Source organism: Stigmatopora nigra, chromosome 10, assembly GCF_051989575.1.
Source record: "Stigmatopora nigra isolate UIUO_SnigA chromosome 10, RoL_Snig_1.1, whole genome shotgun sequence".
NCBI lineage: Eukaryota > Metazoa > Chordata > Actinopteri > Syngnathiformes > Syngnathidae > Stigmatopora > Stigmatopora nigra.
This window is the reverse complement of record NC_135517.1, coordinates 1212685-1235038: the sequence shown is the minus strand read 5'-3', so window position 1 is coordinate 1235038 and position 22354 is coordinate 1212685. Positions and strand designations below refer to the sequence as shown.

Genomic DNA, 22354 nt, shown 5'->3' with positions numbered 1-22354 from the left:
GAATGGGCAAAAAAAATGACGTAAAAAGTCATCCAATGAAAATGAAACAAAAAAATGTTTACCAATTTTTAGTCAAAACTTATGGGTGCGCGTTTTACTCGAATACATACTGTAGGCATCAATAAAAATGATAAACAACAAAAACATGAATTTTAAAGTTCCCTTCCATCTAATTTTTACGGTTATGACCACAGTTATTCTTCATCATCGATAACCCGCCCAAAACCCGACTTCCACCTAGCGCTACTTCCACGTTAGCATAATTTATAGCCCAAAAAGTGACAAAACTCTCAGCCAATCGGCAAAGATTTGTAGCCAGGCGGTCATTTTACAACCCCAATAACTCATCGGTGTTCCATTTTTGCGGGAAAATGATATTTTATCCCCATGAATAAACGCGGGTTTTAGCAACTACACTCAAAACACTGAGTGCTTGGCTCATAATGAAACCCTGACACAAAAAAATCGAGAACTTACATTCCCTTTAAGATATTTACGATAACAACATTAGCTCGGGAAGGCTCTGAAGGCTATAAAAAAGGTGGCAAGTGTAGAATATAATAGATTTCCTTTGCTTTTGTTGGGGTTTATAGATTTTAGCGCATTAGCGAGGCTGCTACTTGTTTTATGTCCGACAAGAAAACTGCAAAATGGATTTGAAAGGATGGAATGAAAGGTATTTTTTTGTTAGCATCAATGGATGCGATGAGATAGAAAAAGCGCTAATGTTTACGGTCGGATATTGTTTTTCGGGGGTGCCGTACGTCAACAAAAGTTAGCGAATGGTGAGCATGTCGGAAATAAGGTAAATAAATAAAAAAATGCACTTAGGAAGCTTAAAATGAACATGGAGGTAATGAAAGTAGAAGGCTGGAATATATTTTTTAGCTTATTTTTGCTCATGTTAGCATAGTTGTAGCATGTTGCTATCATAAGAAATATTGATTACAAAGTTGATGCTAAATTGTCACAGTTTTAAATACCACATTTTCTTATCTCATTTTTGAACTGCTTTACTTCACTAAGGTCACAGGGGGTGCCGGATGAAGCTGCAGGTTTTTAAGGATTTTTGAATGGAGTCAAGGTCTATGTCGAGGGTGTCAAAGAGCTGGCCCAGGGGCCAAATCTGGCCCGCTGGATCATTTTGTGCGGCCCGAGAAAGTCAATCATGAGTGTCGACTTTCTGTTTTTGGATGAATTTAAAATGAAGAGTATAGATGTATATTATATTTCCTGATTTTCCCCCTTTTAAATCGATAATTGTCATTTTTTAATCCATTTTTTTCTGTTTTTAGCTCAAAAATCATTTGGTGAAATCAAAAAATATATTTGAAAAAAGCTAAAATAAACATTGTTTTCGATCTACAAAAAAAAAACAATATTCAGGGATTTTCATCCAGTTATTTTAATCCATTTATATAAAAAAAATCTAAATATTATATCTAAAATGGCCCGCGTTTGACTCCAGTTTGACTCCAGATTAGAATTTGCCCAAAAAATCGTCAAAATTTCACCCAAAAATGACTTTTTTTCTAATTTTTACATTTAAAAAAACAGTAAAACCAAGCATTGTAACGTAATTTTGTTGTTTTTTGCACGCCATTGTCTGTTTATGAATGCCGACTCTCCTGTGTTTAATTTGCTCCAAACTCTCGGGGCTTTTTTTGTTTTTTTTCACTCTTGGATGCTTTTCTCCTTAATTGCTTTTGACAAGTGGCCACAAAAGTGTTTCGCCGTTTAGCGGTTGGTTTCCAAACACATGAAGTGTCCCTTCCTTTTGTTTTTGTTGACAAGCGTACGGACATGTACGTCGTTGTTGTCGTTGCCACCAAAAAAAATAATAATTTTGACGGGAAGAGCGTTTAGTTCCGAGTCTTTGAACAGAAATAATGACCGAAAGGATGGAATATATCTTGCCGACGTGAATACATTCAACTAATTAGCTTTCAAAATGGCAAAACAAAACTTGGAGTCTTGCTTACGGCCATCTTGAATACTTTCAAAAAATAAAAAAACAGGTTTGGCACATTAGCGCTTGATTTAAAAGTGGCTACAAAATGAATGAACATTATTTGTAGCAATTTACATTGAATTGGCCATTTTTAGAATAAATTAGACTATGCATCCCATAATGTGTTCCACAATCTTTACAAGTAGACACTAAAAATCCATTAAAAATTATAATTACTGTCTACTAGAGCTGGCAAATACTATTAAACTTTTTTTTAATAAATGGATTAAATGAACTGGATTAAAAGCCCTGAATATTCAGTTTTTTATAGATCTAAAACAATGTTTATTTCAGCTTTTTTAAATTATATTTTTACATTTTACAAAATGATTTTTGAACTAAAAAACACAGAAAAATATGGATTAAAAAATGACAATTATTGATTCAGAAGGGGGAAATCAGGAAATTTAATATACTTCGATACTCTTCATTTTAATTTGATCCTAAAACACAAAGTCAGCAAATTACTTTCCCGGGCCGCACAAAATGATGCGGCGGGCCATATTTGGCCCCCAGGCCGCCACTTTGACACACATAGCGTTTCATTAGCCTAGCATACAAACCAGAGTACCCCCCAAAAACAAACGCAAGCCCAAAGACAACACACAAACGTGAGGAATCACCTGGAATCGAACCATCGACCCAAAAACTGTGAGGCTGATAGATTAATAAAAATATACACATCTATATCAACATTTTATAGATATTGACCAAAACAATAATTTCTAGCACGCACCCAAACAGCAAACAAAGCTAAATTGATTCATTTTCAAAATAATCCACAAAAATTGGCATTCGAACCCGAGTCCCCAAAACTGCGAGGCGGACAAAATCCACTTTTTTTTTTTTTTTTTTTTAAACGTCAATCGGAAAAGACACCCAATCTGATTTGGATTCAACACGTGAACCCCAACCGCCGCTTCAAAGCTCGTCTCTGGTCGTTTTCATGAATACAAACGACGTTACTCGCCGTCCGTCAAGCGATTCGGCCATTGACGTCTCCCGTTAATTGTCTCCTGGCAAAGTAGTCCTTTACCAATATTCCCCATTAATGAGGTCTATCCTATTCCACGCACGGACCCGGCAAGCGGAGGTGGGCGGGGTCCAGGTTCGGGGGTGCCGAGGCCGCGTTCCATTATTCATAAATAGCCGTCTTTTTTATTTTATTTTTTATTTTTTTTTTAAAGCTGACACGCGACCTGCCAGAATCAAACGGGACCAGTAAGTCAAACGCCCTCGGGGGTGTTCCGGGCTCGGATAAAGGCGGTGTGGTGTGGGGGGTGGGGTGGTTTGAAATTCAGAGACCAGAGTCGTGGCTCCTCCCCCTTCTGGTCAGTGGAATTCGTTTGAAAGTCTATGCAAGGTTTTCACCCTTTCTAAAGTTTGATTTTCTATCTGAAAATTGAAGTTGGAGCCTTCCCAGGATGCTTTCAACGTTTTTACGTGCCAAAGAATTATCTTAAGTAACATTTCAATGCGGTGGTAAGTGGTTATCGCATATGGCTCGCAGGTTGGGGGTCATGGGTTTGATGCCAGGTGGATTTTATGATGTGTGGAGGTGTGGGATTTTTTTGTGTAATCCTAGTTTCCTCCCACATTTCCAAAATTTGCAATGCGGTGCTAAAGTGGTTACCGCCTATGGCTCGCAAGTTGGAGGTCAAGGGTTCGATGCCAGGAGGGTTTTATGCCGTGTGGAGGTGTGGGATTTTTGTTTTCGTGTAATACTAGTTTTCTCCCAGATTACCAAAATTTGCAACAGGGTGGCACAGTAGAAAAGTGGTTATCACATAAGGCTCGCAGGTTGGGGGTCGAGGGTTCGATGCTAGGTGGGTTTTATGCAGTGTGGAGTTGTGGGTTTTTTTGGTGTAATCTTAGTTTCCTCCCACATTACCAAAATTTGTAATGTGGTGGCGCGGTGTTGAAGTGGTTACTGCATATGGCTCGCAGTTTGGGGGTCAAGGGTTCGATGCCAGGTGGGTTTTATGCTGTGTGGAGTTGTGGGAATTTTTTTCTGAGTACTCTAAGTTTCCTCTTACATTACAAAAACATGCATGCTTAGCTAAATGAAGGCTTTAAATTGACCTTTTCTATGATTGGTTGTATTTTTGTCTCCTGCCCTGTTATTGGCTGGCCACCTGCGACCCTTGTGAGGATTAGCTGTTCAGAAAATGAATGAAAATGAATAGAAAATGAATGCTTAAGTCTTTTTTGTAATATTTTTACTCTTGTCAGCCTCAGTTATTTGTTTTAATTTATACATTTCTAAAATAAATATCAATAAATACTCTTTTAATACTAAATAACTTTATACTCACTCCTCTATAAAGTAAGTGCCATCCTGGCTTTTTATTGGACAATATTCGATAATTATTGGATTTGAACCAGGGACCCCAAAACTGCCCTTTTTCAGTCTCATTTTAATACAAAAAAAAAACATCGTCTTATATCCGGATCAATAAGCCAATTTTTGTACTAGATTTTGCTAACTAGTAAAACAATAAACTATTTTATCGCCATTTTTTGTTGTTTTGTTTAGTTTTCTTGAAAAAAAATTGTCTTTATATGAAATCCGCCAAAATTCCCCTGACAAAATTCCATTTTCAACTTACATTGTCAACAAAAAAAACGACACATCAGACACGTCTCGGCACCCCCGCGAGCGTGTCATTCAAAATGACAAAGCTGCCTTTCAAAAAATTCTAAAGTTGCAAGTGTAACATAAGCGACACAACGGGCAAATGATGCACAAAGGCTGAAAAAATCCATTAGTGGCGTTTGATTAATGTTTGACAACTAAAGTGGGATTATACGTTACTTTGAAAATAATTTAAAAAAGCCGTGTGGGAACCGCCTGCTGAGTTGAAAAGTTGCTGCTCGGATTTCAACAAAAAGTCATTCATTCCAAATTAGTGACTTTTAAAATCATAGTTTTTTAAATCCTCAAAGTCAAACTCTTGCAAGGCAGCCATTTTTATTTTCTCTTTGATATTTAGGTTAATCAAAGAATTATCTTTTTGCATTTTGAGATAAAATAATGTACAAAGAGGATTCAAAAATAGACTTTAGGTCGGTAAGTATAGAAAAAGGATTAAAAAAACTAAAATTTTGGGACGGTTTGCCTCTGCATAGTTGAAAGCGATGATGTCATCGAATGTAAAATTTGGGGCGAAGGATGTTTATTTTTTTATGGATGATATATATACATTTGCTTGGACAAAAAATAAATTATATACAATATGTATTAACCTTTTTTTTTAAATTAAACATTTTTTAAATGCCTTCAAAAATCCTCCAAATCTGAAAATGTATATACTACAAACTACTACATACTACTACAAACTACTACAAACTACTACATACTACAACATACTACAACATACTACAGCATACTACAGCATACTACAGCATACTACAGCATACTACAGCATACTACAGCATACTACTGCATACTACTGCATACTACTGCATACTACAGCATACTACAGCATACTACAGCATACTACAGCATACTACAGCATACTACAGCATACTCCAACATACTACAACATACTACAACATACTACAACATACTACAACATACTACAACATACTACAACAAACTACAACATACTACAGCATACTACAGCATACTACAGCATACTACAGCATACTACAGCATACTACAGCATACTACAGCATACTACAGCATACTACAGCATACTACTGCATACTACTGCATACTACAGCATACTACAGCATACTACAGCATACTACAACACACTACAACACACTACAACACACTACAACACACTACAACACACTACAACACACTACAACACACTACAACACACTACAACACACTACAACATACTACAACATACTACAACATACTACAACATACTACAACATACTACCACATACTACCACATACTACAACATACTACAACATACTACTGCATACTACTACATACTACAGCATACTACTGCATACTACTGCATACTACTGCATACTACTGCATACTACTGCATACTACTGCATACTACAGCATACTACAGCATACTACAGAATACTACAGCATACTACTGCATACTACAGCATACTACAGCATACTACCGCATACTACCGCATACTACCGCATACTACCGCATACTACCGCATACTACCGCATACTACCGCATACTACCGCATACTACCGCATACTACCGCATACTACCGCATACTACCGCATACTACCGCATACTACCGCATACTACCGCATACTACCGCATACTACCGCATACTACCGCATACTACCGCATACTACCGCATACTACCGCATACTACCGCATACTACAGCATACTACCGCATACTACCGCATACTACCGCATACTACCGCATACTGCAGCATACTACAGCATACTACAGCATACTACTGCATACTACTGCATACTACAGCATACTACTGCATACTACTGCATACTACTGCATACTACTGCATACTACTGCATACTACATACCACATACTACATACTACATAGAAAATGAATGAATGAATGAACTTTTCGAGTTCTCTGTTTGAGATATGATTAAAAAAGAAGGCAGTGGAGAAGCAAAGAGTTTTTGGTGCTGTCAAAATCAACATTTGACAGACGGGGTGAAAATGTCAGCTGCCAAATCCAATATGTGTCGGGGTCTAATACGCCAAATGGGCCGTGACACCGCCACGTGCCAGAAAAGAAAGAGGGGGAGGGACGGACAACAATCTCCACAGACGCAAAGTCTCAAAGAATAATAGCAAGTTGAATTTGTTGCCTTTCGAGGCCATCAAAAAACTGTCAATAACGCTTAACGTGAATGGTCAGCTAGGGGCAATTTAGCATACAATTAGCCTAGCATGCATCTTTTTAGAGAGTGAAATGAAACTGGACTACCCAGAGAAAACCCACACAGGTTTGAGGACAACACACAACCTTGACACAAATGGACTGACCTGGATTTGAACCAAGAACCCCAAAACTGTCAGCTAGGGGCAATTTAGCATACAATTAGCTTAACATGCATGATTTTAAAGAGTAGGAGGAAACTAGGGTACCCGGAGAAAACCCACACATGCCCAGGGAGAACAAGCAACCTCAACACAGAGGGACTGACCTGGATTCGAACCAAGAACCCCAAAACTGTCAGCTGGGGCAATTTAGCATACAATTAGCCTAGCATGCATGTTTTTAGAGAGTGGGAGGAAACTGGAGTACCCGGAGAAAACCCACATAGGTTTGGGGACAACACAATCTTGACACAGATGGACTGACCTGGATTTGAACCCAGAACCCCAAAACTTTCAAGCCAACACACTAACCACTCAACCACCAGGTCACCATTTTTCAGTCTAATTTCAATGCAAAAAAACACTGTCTTATATTCAGGTCAATATGCCAACTTTTCTACTAGATTTGCCTAACTAGTAAAACAATAGGCAAGTCAAAGGATCTTTTGATTGTTAGCAAAGCCACGTTTTGTCATTTTAGAGTTTTTCATCTCAGGTATGTAGCTTGTAAAAGCAGATAAACAAAAGAATCAAACACTTCATCACTTTTACGGCGGCTTTGACAAGGCGTGTCGGAAGTCGGGATAGTAAACGCCGAGAAGTCATTATCATAAAGATTGAATAATAAATGTACGCCGCCCGGCCGGCCGGCCGGGGCTGGTGTTTATGTGGGTGTGCGAGTGCGGGCGGACAGCTATACTGTATTTGAAGATCTCCATCAAAAAGGTTCCCTGCAATGCGGGGGAGGGAGTCCACGACACTCCTACGCAGTCGGCCCCACTTGCCATCACTGCATTTTGTTTATTTATTTATTTTGCGCATTTAAAATTATTAACCATTTTAAAAAAATGGAATATCAGGCTATGATACTTATGAGGCTAAATTTGGTTCAAAAAGTAGCATTTGCAGACTTTTGTGGGAGAAAGTTGATGATGACTTTATATTAGTGGGATGGAAAATGAAATCGGGGGTGCTAAAGTCAGTTTTTTGGCAGAAATTAAAATTTTGTAAATTTGCCAAAATGATGGTATTTTTTGGATTATAAGTCGCACTTGATTATATAAAAGTTTCACTGGAATATTCATTTATTATTTGAAGTGTTTATCCTCACAAGGTTTGCAGGGGGTGCTGGAGCCTATCCCTAAATGGGTGGCTAACCAATCGTAGGGTACGAGGAGTCAAAGGACAACCTATATAATAGTTATTGCTTAAAAAATAGGTGTTTCCGATTAAATTTTGATATATTCAAAAATTTGGTTGAAATAATACATTTTAATTAATTTTGAGAGCTGATTTCAACTGTAAATTCTCTGTCATATTGTCAAACGTCCGGGCGACCAAACGTCCGGGCGACCAAACGTCCGGGCGACCAAACGTCCGGGCGACCAAATGTCCGGGCGACCAAATGTCTGGGCGACCAAATGTCTGGGCAACCAAATGTCTGGGCAACCAAATGTCTGGGCAACCAAATGTCTGGGCAACCAAATGTCTGGGCAACCAAACGTCCTGGCGACCAAATGTCCGGCAACCATACGTCCGGGTGACCAAAGGTCCGGGCGACCAAACGTCCGGGCGACCAAACGTCCGGGTGACCAAATGTCCAGTAAGTATGTTCATAGCGGTCTAGTTTGTCATCCCTAGTTAAGATGGGCGACCAATTGCAGGCACAAATATGTTTTTTTCACATTTTATAAAAGATAATATATTTTTTTTCTTGAATTTCATTCATAGACAACCAAAAAATTTTTTTTTGGCATTTTATCTTCATATTTTTCTTAAATTTTAAAATAAATGACCCACATTATAGCATTTCATCTGCCACTTTACAGTCAACTCTAATTTATGCGCATATAAGCCCTACCCTTAATTCACCCATCATTTTTTTTAGCAAAAAACAACATAAAAATCCTCAAACACCCTCCAAAAAACATCACATTTTCCACAATAACTAACAAAACCCAACAACATTTTTTCAGACAACATTTTCCAAGACAACTCTGCTCTTTCACCCCCATCTAATCCCAAGCAACACACAAAAAACACCATAAAAGAGCTCTCCTCGTGCGCTGAATATAATAATTTCCCTTCAAATGTGCACAGGTTGCGGCGTCTGTCTCGGATGTCGGGCCAAGCGGCCGCCAATCCCCCGGATCACCCGTATTGTTACATCACGCGGGTATTATCTCACAAAGCCCATTAAGCTAGCGAAACAAAGACGGGGGGGAAAGCCAACGATAGACACGAGCTTCTGACTGTACTAACGCGCACACATGGCGCAAGAAGTTTAATCTGAGTAAAGATACGTATTATCACAATAAATCCCAACATTTCCCGGATTACTGGGACAGGCGCTTGCAGCTGGGCGCCATTAAAAGACAGAAAAAAAGAAAAAATGCGGGTGTGACAAGCTCCTATCTTCCTTCCTACAACAAATGGCTTCTGTGTCAACAAATAAAAACAACGGAAATGATAGTTTTTGGTGGTTGTTTGACACGCTCGTGAAATAGGTTGGCGTAGTGGAGGGTTTGGAAATGATTGGTCGCCGGGTTTTTTGTTTCGAGGTCAGACCTCACCTTTGATTGGACATCTACTGGTGATAAACTTGTAGAATTAATAATATGATTGGAAATCAATCGTTTTTGGAAGTGTGCTAGTGGCCATGTTGGGTAGGGCGACCAATCATTAAATTTCTTGACCTTAAATTGTTAATTAATGTTAGTTTCTTGGTCGATGAATTAAAAATATGACAAGATTGGACATCAATCATCATTTTTGGAATGTGTGTACTGGCGGCCATGTTTGGTATGGCGACCAATCATCAAAATTTTGATCTTATATTGTTAATTAATGTTAATTTTGGGTGATAAATTAACAATATGACATGATTGGACATTAATCAATGATTTTGGAGGTGCTCATTTTTGTACAGTGTGCTGGCGGCCATGTTTGATAGGGCGACCAATCATCTAAATCTTAATCTTACATTGTTAATGTTAATTCTTAGTTGATAAATTAACAATATGACATGATTGGATGTCAATCATCATTTTTGGAAGACATATTTGTGTGCGCGTAGCAGGCGGCCATGTTTGATGTGGCGACCAATCATCGACATCTTGATTTCACATCATTAATTAATGTTATTTCTTGGTTAATAGATTACAAATATGACAATATTGGACGTCAATCCAAAAAAAATTACCCGATACCTATCTGGTGAAATGACGGAATTGAGCCCGATTTCCAATCTCGAGAAAATACTCAGACCGGTCGCTCTTTGAGAAGAAAATAAATAACAATATGTCATATTTAACAGCAAACAGCAATGTCAATACTTTGTCAACTGGAGACCATTTTCCCGTCGCGGCTACGAGCTAGCTTGTTATTATTGAGTTATTCTATGGCTTGTGATTTTCGAGCTAGGGCGCATGATGGTCCACGCGGGGAGTCCAGTCGGGTCATTGATATGCGCCGCAGACGGCGCCTTTGATGGATGCAATTACTCCAACATACTGACCTTTGTATATATCGCCTGAGCATAAAGAAGACAACGGAGGCGTCTTGGACAAACGAAGGACGGACGGACGGACGGATGGGCGTTTAATGCCGGCTATTAAACCATAATAAGCTACAAATATTTGGCGGACTAAAAACACGTGGTTCAGCTATTCATATTGAGAAAGTGGATTATTTTCAAGTATTATTATGATACTAATGGTGCATAATGTGTATTTTTTTAATGTTTTGTCATATTTTTAGAAGCAATGCTCGGCAGAAATTGAATACTGAGACATTGATGACCGATTACAAATATTATTATGACTTAATATTGAAAAAGTGTATTATTTTTAAATATTATGATACCAATGGTGCACATTGTGTATGATTTTAATATTTCATCAACCCTTTTTAGAAGGAAAGCTCGGGCAGAAATTGAATACTGAGACATTGATGACTTACTACAAATATTATTATGACTAAATATTAAAAAAGGGGATCATTTTTACATATTATTATGATACCAATGGTGCACATTGTGTATGATTTTAATATTTCATCAACCCTTTTTAGAAGCAAAGCTCGGGCAGAAATTGAATACTGAGACATTGATGACTTACTACAAATATTATGACTTAATATTGAAAAAGTGTATTATTTTTACATATTATGATACCAATGGTGCACATTGTGTATGATTTTAATTTTTCATCATTCCTTTTTAGAAGCAAAGCTCGGCCAGAAATTGAATACTGAGACATTGATGACTTACTACAAATATTATTATGACTAAATATTAAAAAAGTGGATTATTTTTACATATTATGATACCAATGGTGCACATTGTGTATGATTTTAATATTTCATCAAAATGGTTTACTCACTTAAAACTTATTTGAAACGTATTTTTGAGTGTGTCTGCATTACAATCCAAGTTCATTTAAATTCGTTTATGTTATGTTACCAGTGCGTTGCCGGGCAAAAATGGAATAAAATATGTCTGTACTTACAAAAAAATCCAAGGACCGAAATCACTTCAGGAAAAATTAATTCCGTATGTAGAGGTGGTGCGACTGCACTTGCTGACTGGTCTATGTCCTTCTCTTTGGTCAATCCACTCAGCACGCTGGGAGAGGGAAAAAATGCCCTGAATATTCAGTTTTTTTATAGATCTAAAACAATGTTCATTTTAGCTTTTATAAAAATATATTTTTAGAATTTACAAAATGATTTTTGAACTAAAAACACAGGGAAAAATGATTAAAAAATGACAATTATTGATTTAAAAGGGGAAAAATCAGGAAATTTAATATACATTTATACTTTTTAATTTGATCCTAAAACAGAAACTCGATTTCATGTGGGCCGGACCATTCTAGATATAATATTTAGATTTTTTTTTTATAAGTGGATAAAAGAACTGGAATAAAATCCTTGAGTATTCAGTGTTTTAGAGTTTTAAAACAACGTTTATTTTACCATTTTTTAAATATAATATTAGATTTTACAAAATTATTTTTGAACTAAAAACTGAAAAAATTGATTAAAAAAATGACAATTATTGACTTAAAAAAAAGGGTCAATCAGAAAATGTAATATCCATCTATACTCCTCATTTGAATTTGATCCTAAAACAGAAAGTCAGCACTCATGATTGACTTTCCCGGGCCACACAAAATGATTCAGTGGGCCAGATTTGGCCCCCATGCCGCCACTTTGCACCCTAACCACTCACCCACCAGTCAAGTCCAAAATCTGTCAAATTGAATACCAAAACCAACCATGGTAATAAATCTACTTGAAGTAGTGTCAATCTTAGGTACAGTCGCTAAACTCGATCCCTTTTTCCGCATTTTCCACCAACAAAAACATCATTGACTCCAAAGCGAAAGCATTTTTTACAGCCTTATTTGCGCATACTACATTTTTTTGTCCAATTCAGTCCGTCTAAGAGTGAAATTCTATGACAGGAAAAGGCCTCATCATAAATCTCATTTTCAGGGACGCTCCTCTACACTCGGCAAAATGTCACCTGGTGCCGCCGGTCGATAATCAGAGATGAGGCGGATAGAAAAAAAAATGTCCGTCTTCTCTGTCAAATTGAGTGAAAGTCATATTGGTGGTCGTTAAAGGGCGCCAATGGCAAGTCGTGATGGTGTTTTCTGGCATGGAGTGCTTAAGTGTTTGCTTATTAAAGCGTGGATTGCTTGCCGTCATCACAACATCTGATAAGCGCCCAGACAGCAATATCATAATCACCTTCTTCTCACCTTGCTTTAATCCGTTAACTTGGAGCTCTCACGCCATGAAAATCCCTTTAAAACGGCGAGCGTGTCGTCACGGCGACGCTATGTTTGCATTATGTTGGGGCGGGGGTGTCAAACCTAGGGGGTCTGGCATTTAAATCACTAAATCTCACCAAACTACTCTCAAATCAACGTAAATACTAAATATCACCAAACTACTCCCAAATCTACGTTAATACTCACTAAATATCACCAAACTACTCTCAAATATACATAAATACTCACAAAATATCACCAAACTACTCCCAAATCTACGTAAATACTCCCTAAATATCGCCAAACTACTCTCAAATCTACGTAAATACTAAATATTACCGAACTACTCTCAAATCTATGTAAATACTCACTAAATATCACCAAACTACTCCCAAATCTACGTTAATACTCACTAAATATCACCAAACTACTCTCAAATATACATAAATACTCACAAAATATCACCAAACTACTCCCAAATCTACGTAAATACTCCCTAAATATCGCCAAACTACTCTCAAATCTACGTAAATACTAAATATTACCGAACTACTCTCAAATCTATGTAAATACTCACTAAATATCACCAAACTACTCCCAAATCTACATAAATACTCACAAAATATCGCCAAACGACTCTCAAATATACATAAATACTCACAAAATATCACCAAACTACTCCCAAATCTACGTAAATACTCCCTAAATATCGCCAAACTACTCTCAAATCTATGTAAATACTCACTAAATATCACCAAACTAGTCCCAAATCTACATAAATACTCACTAAATATCGCCAAACGACTCTCAAATATACATAAATACTCACAAAATATCACCAAACTACTCCCAAATCTACGTAAATACTCCCTAAATATCGCCAAACTACTCTCAAATCTACGTAAATACTAAATATTACTGAACTACTCTCAAATCTATGTAAATACTCACTGAATATCACCAAACTACTCCCAAATCTACATAAATACTCACAAAATATCGCCAAACGACTCTCAAATATACATAAATACTCACAAAATATCACCAAACTACTCCCAAATCTACGTAAATACTCCCTAAATATCGCCAAACTACTCTCAAATCTACGTAAATACTAAATATTACCGAACTACTCTCAAATCTATGTAAATACTCACTAAATATCGCCAAACGACTCTCAAATCTACCTAAATACTAAATATCACCAAACTACTCCCAAATCTACGTAAATACTCACTAAATATCGCCAAACTACTCTCAAACCTATTTAAATACTCACTAAATATCACCAAACTACTCTCAAATCTCCGTAAATTAAATTGTTTTGTTTCAGGGGTGATTTGAAATTTGAATTTTTTTGCAGGGTTTCTGTGATTAAGCATTTTTTGGTCAATTTTTTTATTTGCATATTTCTATTTGTTTTTTTCGGACCACAAATGGCAGTCAATGAGTTAACCAGGAATGTGAAGAACGCACAAAAACTAAGAAGTCACTTGGAAATGGCCAAAAATAACTGAAAACAACCAATTAGCAAGAAGCAGCCTGGAATTTGTCCCAAAATGAATAAGAAATGGTCCAAAACTTACAGTAAATAAACAAAATAACAACAGAATGAGGCAAAGGAGAGGAGGCAGCCTGAAAATCAACCAAAAATTAACAGAAAATGATCCAAAATTTAGAGGTAATAACCTGGGAATGGTCAAAAAACAATAGAAAACAACCAATGAGCAGGAAGCAGTTGGGAATTGAACCCAAAGGCAGCCTGAAAATCAACCCTAAGTTAGTAGGAAATGGTCCAGAGTTTTGAGGAAATAACTTGGAAATGGCCAAAAACAAAACCAACATGCCAAAATGCATTGGTCCTTCGAGCCGGATTTGAACTAGCGTCAAAAAATTAGAGTAAATAACCTCAAAATGGCCATAACAACAGAAAACAACCAATAAACCTGAGGCAATCTAGAAATAACCCAAAAATAATAAGAAATAGTCCAAAATTTAGAAGAAATAACTTAAAAACTGCAAAAATAAAAATAAACTGAAAACAACCAATGAGGAGGAGGCCATCTTGAAATTAACCCCAAATTAAGTAGTTCAATCATCTCTCCTTACAAGTGAAAATTCCAGAAAATTCACCCCTAATAAAAAAAGGGTCCAAAAAATAACCACAAAATAACGCAAAAAAAAGCACCCAAAAAATTGCCAAAAAAATAAAAAATAACAAAAACTAAAACAAAAAAACAAACAAAAAAATCAACCAATGGGCAGCTTGGAAATATGCCCAAAATCAAGAAGGAATCATCCAAAATGAACAAGGAATGACCTATAAATACCCCAAAACAACACAAAACTAACTCACTACCTGCCCATTGACAACAATAGAAATCCAATTGACATTTAAATGAACAATTTAGACCAAAAAATAAACTGAGTTTGACACCACAGCCTCAAATCATAAAACAACAATACGCCTTCAAAAAAACGGACTATCAAATAAATCTTCAAACAGACTCTCTCCATGCCAAATCAATGATTAAACACTTATTTCATCACTATGACAGAAGATTAAGGCCACACAAAAACAGCAAAAAAATAAGCCTACATCCAAGTATAATATCATATTCGTATATTACTCTATTTTTATCTTATTTATTTCACTCATTACTGCAGACTCGGGTTATTAAAACAAAAACCCGTCACTGACATTCTATCAAAACCTTGACAGAATCAACCCTTCTATAACATGGAATAAACTCGTTGAACTATTATATTAAAAATACAAGCGTCTTTTCATATTTCACATTATTAATTCACTGATGAATAATGAATATGGCATCTTATGTCCGATGAATATCTTATAAGCGAGCGGCGTCCGGTTGAAGGGAGTTAAAGTGACACGTACGCTAGCTACGCTAATTCACGTAGGCGTTAGCATGCCAACGCTAAGGTGATTATGTTAATGAGCGCCGTTGGATTTACGAGGAATGGCCGAGTCGAGAGACACATTCAAGTCATCGGCGGTTATCGCTAGCTCATTTTGGGAAAAAAAATCCCTAAAAATTGCCTTTAAAATTGTTGAATTTTGACAATTTCTCGCGTATAAGCCGCCCAGTGATTGACAATTTTCAACTCCATATTCATGGTTTTAATAGGGAGTACAAATGTGTTACTTTGAAGGGTAAATCTTAAGAAAAATTTGAGCTGAAATGCGTAAAAAAAGTAGCATATTTACTCGCATATAAGCCACACACTGAAAATTGCCTTAAAATTGTTGAATTTTGACAATTTCTCGCATATAAGCCGCCCATGGTTGACAATTTTCAAATCTATATTTGTGGTTTTAATAGGAGTACAAATGTGTTACTTTGAAGGGAAAATCTTGATAAAAATCATCATAAGTGGTATTTTTTAGATACTATATGAATTATTAATTGGGTCAATATCATGTGGAAGTAAATACGTCTGTTTATGTTAATGAAAAATATCAAATTATACAATTAGAAAGAAGAAATAAGTCTATCTTGATGAGAAGTTGAAGCTTTCTAATAACAGAAATGACAATTTTTTGCGGAAATTTAAATGATTTTTCTTGAATTTCATTTATTGACGTCAAAATTAATTTTATTTCGCATTTTTATTGGTTTATTTTGAAATAAATGACTGTATCGACCACATTCACTCGCATCATTTCGTCCCATTGACACCAATTTGTCATGACATCATCAGACCACTTCACCATCAACTTCCAATTATTTTTGCATGTCAATTTTTTATGCGCATATAAGCCCTACCCCCAGTCATCATTTTTTTGCAATAACTGACCATCATGACGTCACATTGACACCAATTTATCATGATATCATCAGACCACTGCACCATCAAACTTGCAATATTTTTACCCATCAAGTTTTTATGCGCATATAAGCCTTACCCTCAACTCATCCACCATTATTTTGTAATCCTACAAAACTAGCTTATATCCCATAGCTAAGATTGACACTATTTCCCTTACAACCTCTTATAACAACAAGTCCCGATAAAGACAACCAGACAAACGTCCTCTTCCCGACACTTCCGACCACCCCTCAAAAACCCGACCACGACCTACTCCACCTCGCCGCCCTTCACACCCCCCAAGACGTCAGCCGTGCGGAAAGACATTGCCACGTCACCCCCGGGGAGGAACACCGAGACCCTGCGAACCATAGCGTCCGTTTACAGATCCGCCGGTCCACAGGAGAGGACGCAATAAGCCAGATTCAATTGCCTTTACATCCCCGGGCATCAAACCCGAGGCTACATTAAGTAAATCGTCAAAGATTGGCCACTCGTCGTGGATGTTCTCTTTTCTACGAAATGGCCCTCGAGTGATTGAAGCAACATCGCAAAGTGCGCACTTGTAGACGGCGCCTGGTGTCAAGTTGGCGCCCAGACGCCAACGGGCGCTTAGCAACAGATTTCGCGCCACGGTGGACAGATGGACTCGGCAGCTGTCTCGCACTCGTCGTCTTGTTCTTTTTTGTTGTGGATGGCGTCGTTCAATTACGCGGACACGGCGCCCGGGCGCTTTTTTCCCGGTCGGTCGCCGTCCGTCGGGGTCGCGGCGTCTTTAATACTTCAAATGCATTCTGCTGTGGCGCCTTTGAAAAGGACTAATGCATTATTAGGTTATTATTATCGATACATCAAAAGCACGACGGCGGTGCCGGAGTGGAGTCGGAGATATACGATGGGAAATTGCTAGCGTTATAAAAGATGACCCTAGATGTCGTGGCTAAAGAAATTTGGCGGATTTTTTGTGACTGGCGACCAGTCTAAATGTAAAGCTCAATATCATCTAATTTATTTTCAAATTGTTAAAATGTTTTTTTAATTGTTAATACTTGCAAAGATATAAAAACAGCTATTTTGCGTAATTTGAACTTCAATTGTTTTTGTTACCCGCCATTCAATATTTTTGCATTATTTAACGTATTGACCCGAATATAAGACGATACTGATTATGAGATTTAAAAAAATACTATAAATTCTATTTTCATACAGGATATAATAACAGTACAGTACATAACAAATAAATACAACTATATATTCGAGTGAAAATCATGTTATTTTGCCTCTTCAAATCCTGCAAAAACTGTCAATCATATCTTAATGTCTGCCACAGATTGATATACATCAACTGAATGCAATCTCAATTGTAATGTTTTGGCTTCCTATTTTTGTAATGTAAATTAACAAATCAACTATAATTAAACAACAATAACTGCATTAACCATCAAAGTGTTGAAATTCAAAGATATCTGGCGCCATCTAGCATTATGCATGTGTATAGTGACCCCGAATATAAGACGACCAACACTTTTTCAGTCTTATTTCAATGCAAAAACGCTTGGTGACCAGATGTTTGGTCGCCCGGACGTTTGGTCGCCCGGACATTTGGTCGCCCGGACGTTTGGTCGCCCTGACGTTTGGTCGCCCGGACGTTTGGTCGCCCGGACGTTTGGTCGCCCGGACGTTTGGTCGCCCGGACGTTTGGTCGCCCGGACGTTTGGTCGCCCGGACGTTTGGTCGCCCGGACGTTTGGTCGCCCGGACGTTTGGTCACCCGGACATTTGGTCACCGGAAATTTGACAACATGGCAGAGTTTAGTGAAATCAGCTCTCAAAATTATGTTCATGAGAAAGTTTAATATCTAAATATCTACTTTTGAAACCAGCTCCCGAAAATATATTCACCCGGGCGACCAAACGTCCAGGCGACCAAACATCCGGGCGACCAAACGTCCGGTCACATACTCTAGTGTTCTAACTGCATAGCCCATTCCCTTTGGCTTCTAACCACCCGCCACTCGACTCCCGGAATCAATCAAGAACGACCGACCGTGGCGCCGCTTGGCGGTCCTCACCTGTCCGTCACCCTTAATCCCCACCCCCTGGCGAGCCATTCCGCCAGTTAACGAGGCGGGCTCCCCCGAGGGAGAGCGTCGGGGGGAACTAACAAAGCGACTGACGTCCGACCATCGCTAACTCCGGTTGACCCCATCAATTAGCGGTTTAATCGGGTGGTCCGGCATCGGGGGTTTGCCCACATCCGCCATCTGTACCCCCACCTCGCCATCTGTACAACCCACCCCCCCACCCGCTCTCCTTCAAGGCCGCATTGATGTCGCAGCTCGGTAAACGGTAATCAATGTCTTCGCAACTGCGGGCTGCTTGAAATGATGCCCCTCCCCCTCGGCGTTCCGGCGTCCGCTCGTATTAGCGGCGAGGACGTAAATCTGTCGCCACCAGGGGGAAGCGGGAAAACTGTCCCCCTTGGGATTGGCCGTCGCTGCCGCCGCGCTGTTTTTCACGGCCGCTAAATCACAATGGGACGTTTATGTGACTAACTACTCGATGATAATCGGCCAATCACACGGAAGGGAATCAAAATGGGTTTTTTCAAAGTAAGGGTCCAATTTACGGTTGTAAAATATATTTTTATACTTAATTTTGAAGTATTAATTAACTCATTGACTGCCATTGACATCCAAATCAATGGATTTCAGTTTAGCTATCGGTTAATGGGTTAGCTCTAGCACCCCCGGATCTAATAGCAGTTCAAAATATAACTTTATTGATAAATCTATGCGTATAACTCTATTTAGCATTAGATGAGCTAACGCTACAACCAAAAGACCATCCTAGAATTCAAAAGGTATATAAATATACATAAATATATATATACATAAATAAACACCCACACACAATTTAACAAAAGCAAAAAATCCCATCAACAGCAAAAACTGCAAGTCAAAACTCATTCATCACAATAAATGGCCAATTTGATTGATTTTACAAGTTTACTGATGTAAACAAAAAAAAATTAAAGATAATTGCTTTGTATTTTCTACTCGGCAACAATAGAATTTGTGCTTTTTTTGTTGTTTTCTTGAACAAACCCACTTAGAAATCCACAAAAAAATTGTCATTCCAACTCTTACAACCCACCAAAACGCCACCAAAACACAACCCCATGCCACCCCTCCTCTATCAAATAGCCTTGGACATCCATCACCTTTAACTTAAGACAACATACTTTCCCAACACAATAAAGTCCAACTCTTCTCCTAAACAATCCCCCTTTCAAAATAAAACTTCAATAAAATCTCAACCATATCTACCACCTTCTGATTGGTCGCTTCCACCCCCCAATTACCTCCAAACCCAAACATTCCCCTCCAAAAACCACTTAAACAAAAAAAACCCACATACCATTTCTATCCTTATCAACAATAGACCACTCCCCCATGACCTTAAACCCCGCCCCCCAAAAAAAACAAGTCCAAGGTCGCCAATCCTAACCAGTAAACCCATCCATTCATTAAAAGGAACGGTCTCAACATGTGCCAATCATCTTCAAAAACCGCCTTGTCGGCATTAAATTGCAACACGTGACTAAAAATGACATGAACGCGGCGACCTGTCCGATTGGTCTTTTTCCGCAAGGGCGATTTGGGACAGGGGTAAATAGCCGGCGGACTTTAGCGCCCCGTCGCTATTTGTCACGGCGGCGTAAGGGTGGCACGCGTCCAACTTCCCCGAGCGGAGAGACATCCCGTTTTTGGCGCATCAAGTGGCCACCGCCGGCGCCGCGAGAAAAACGCTTAGTGCGGCATAGAAGTACACACATTTCCCCCCCCCGACTTTAACGCGGGTGAAACGGCGTTCATCCCGAGTGGCAACAAGTTAGTCCCATGTTTAACCCCGCGTAGAAAAAAGGCTCCGAGCGCTTTCTTACCTTTTTGCGCGGGATTCGAACGCACGCCAGAGGCGGTGGTGGCAAATGTGTACGGCGTCCCGTGCGCCAAAGGTTTTTTTTTGTTAGTTCAGGAGACGCACGCTCGTCCGCGTGTGTCCCGCCGCTCCGTCTTTTGCATCCACGCCGCGCGCATCTGGCGCCGAGCGAGGCGAGTCGCTCTCGGCGCGGGGAGATTATACCGGGAAGCCCCTGGTGGTGATGGAGGGAGGTGCAGGAGGATCACTAAGAGGGGGAGAGAGAGAGGGAAAGAGAGAGAGAGGAAAATATGAGTGAAATGTACTATGTGCTAGGTATGGGATAGTAAATCTATACTGTAATATATAGTGATTTTTTTTTGTTTTTTAACCCTTGCATAAACCTATAGTGTGGTACTTTGAGATGTGAGTTTAATTTGTTGCGGGATTGAGCTCGTATGTCGATTTACTCGTGAGTTAAAGGAACGTTTGCCATAGAAATGAACTAAAAAGAAATAAATTGGTGACAAGTTTCTGAAAAAAAGAGCAAAAACAGGATATTGGATTGAAAAAAACATTTTTATTTGTTCTAATTTGCCATTTATTAACAAAGTAACATAATTAGTGGTTTAATAGTACTAGAATGTGTTTAATAGTACTAAAATTAGACAGATTTTGCAGAGAATTTTTGCATGGCAAAGCGCTCGTAAAATAACATTTTTTTTAAATATACTTGTATGTCAAACTTTTACTCGTATCTCAAGATAAATATTTCCCCCAACTTTTACTCGTATCTCAAGATAAATATTTCCCCAAACTTTTACTCGTATCTCAAGATAAATATTTCCCCAAAATTTTACTCGTATCTCAAGATAAATATTTCCCCAAACTTTTACTCGTATCTCAAGATAAATATTTCCCCAAACCTTTGCTCCCATCTCAAGACAAATATTTCCCCCAAAATTTTACTCGTATCTCAAATTGCTCGTATGTTGGGTCACTCGTATGTCAAAGTATTACTGTATAATAGAGATTTTTATTATTATTATTTTTTACTTCAGTGCTGAGTTCTAGTACCTAGCAGAGAAAAGGGGTGTGGCTTCTGCTTGGGAGTTTTGGGGTGGATTTTCCCATTTTTATAAACAAAATACAAAATATTCTTTTAAAAATCCACAATGTAATGAAACCGCAAAAGTCAAAGCTGCAATATTTAAGGTATTTTTGTATGCAATGTCATTGTGACGATACGCCACTATGTAGAATAGATGATTTTTCAAAAAACATTTTTTTCTTCAAATTTTTTTTAGCTCACTATTCAATAACACAAGGTCAGACCTTTTTGGCTTCCGTCTACAAAATGTTGCTGAATCGCCACCATGTGGAACATAACAGGAGAGAAAAGCTCACCCAGCACATCTACGTGACCCTGAATAATGCTTTCCAATTCAGCACGTCATTTTAATAAAATCTAATTTAAAAAAAAAACTGACATTTTTGTCACACATGCAAAAACACCAACACGAAACCCCAAACATTAACCACAATTGAACAAAAAAACGGTACTCGTATCTCTTTCCAATCTGTAAAAAAATCCAAAAACGTGAGAGAAACCATCTCTTTGCTCACCTGAGGTCACCAGGCCATATTCACCCAGGGGTTGGACGCTGGCAAGGTCGCCAGGAGAGTCGGATTGACAAGCTCTCCGCCACCTCGACGCCCCTCAGACGGCAATCCGTCATTCCCGAGTTTGCTTCGGCGTTCTGACACGGCGTGATGGATTGACTGAAGGGGAGATGGAGTGCTTTTTA

At 38.4% G+C, this 22354-nt stretch overlaps 1 protein-coding gene across 1 annotated transcript in view; it reads right to left on the bottom strand.

Moving 5' to 3' along the window:
- Positions 1-22354, bottom strand: part of cdh22 (cadherin 22) — a 150418-nt gene that overhangs the window by 93696 nt on the left and 34368 nt on the right. Inside the window, exons 4-6 of the mRNA XM_077725839.1 lie at positions 22173-22328; positions 20572-20814; positions 11524-11639 (exon numbers count right to left, since the gene is read on the bottom strand). The gene's annotated coding sequence lies outside the window, so the exon portion shown is untranslated. The remainder of the gene's footprint in view (positions 1-11523; positions 11640-20571; positions 20815-22172; positions 22329-22354) is intronic.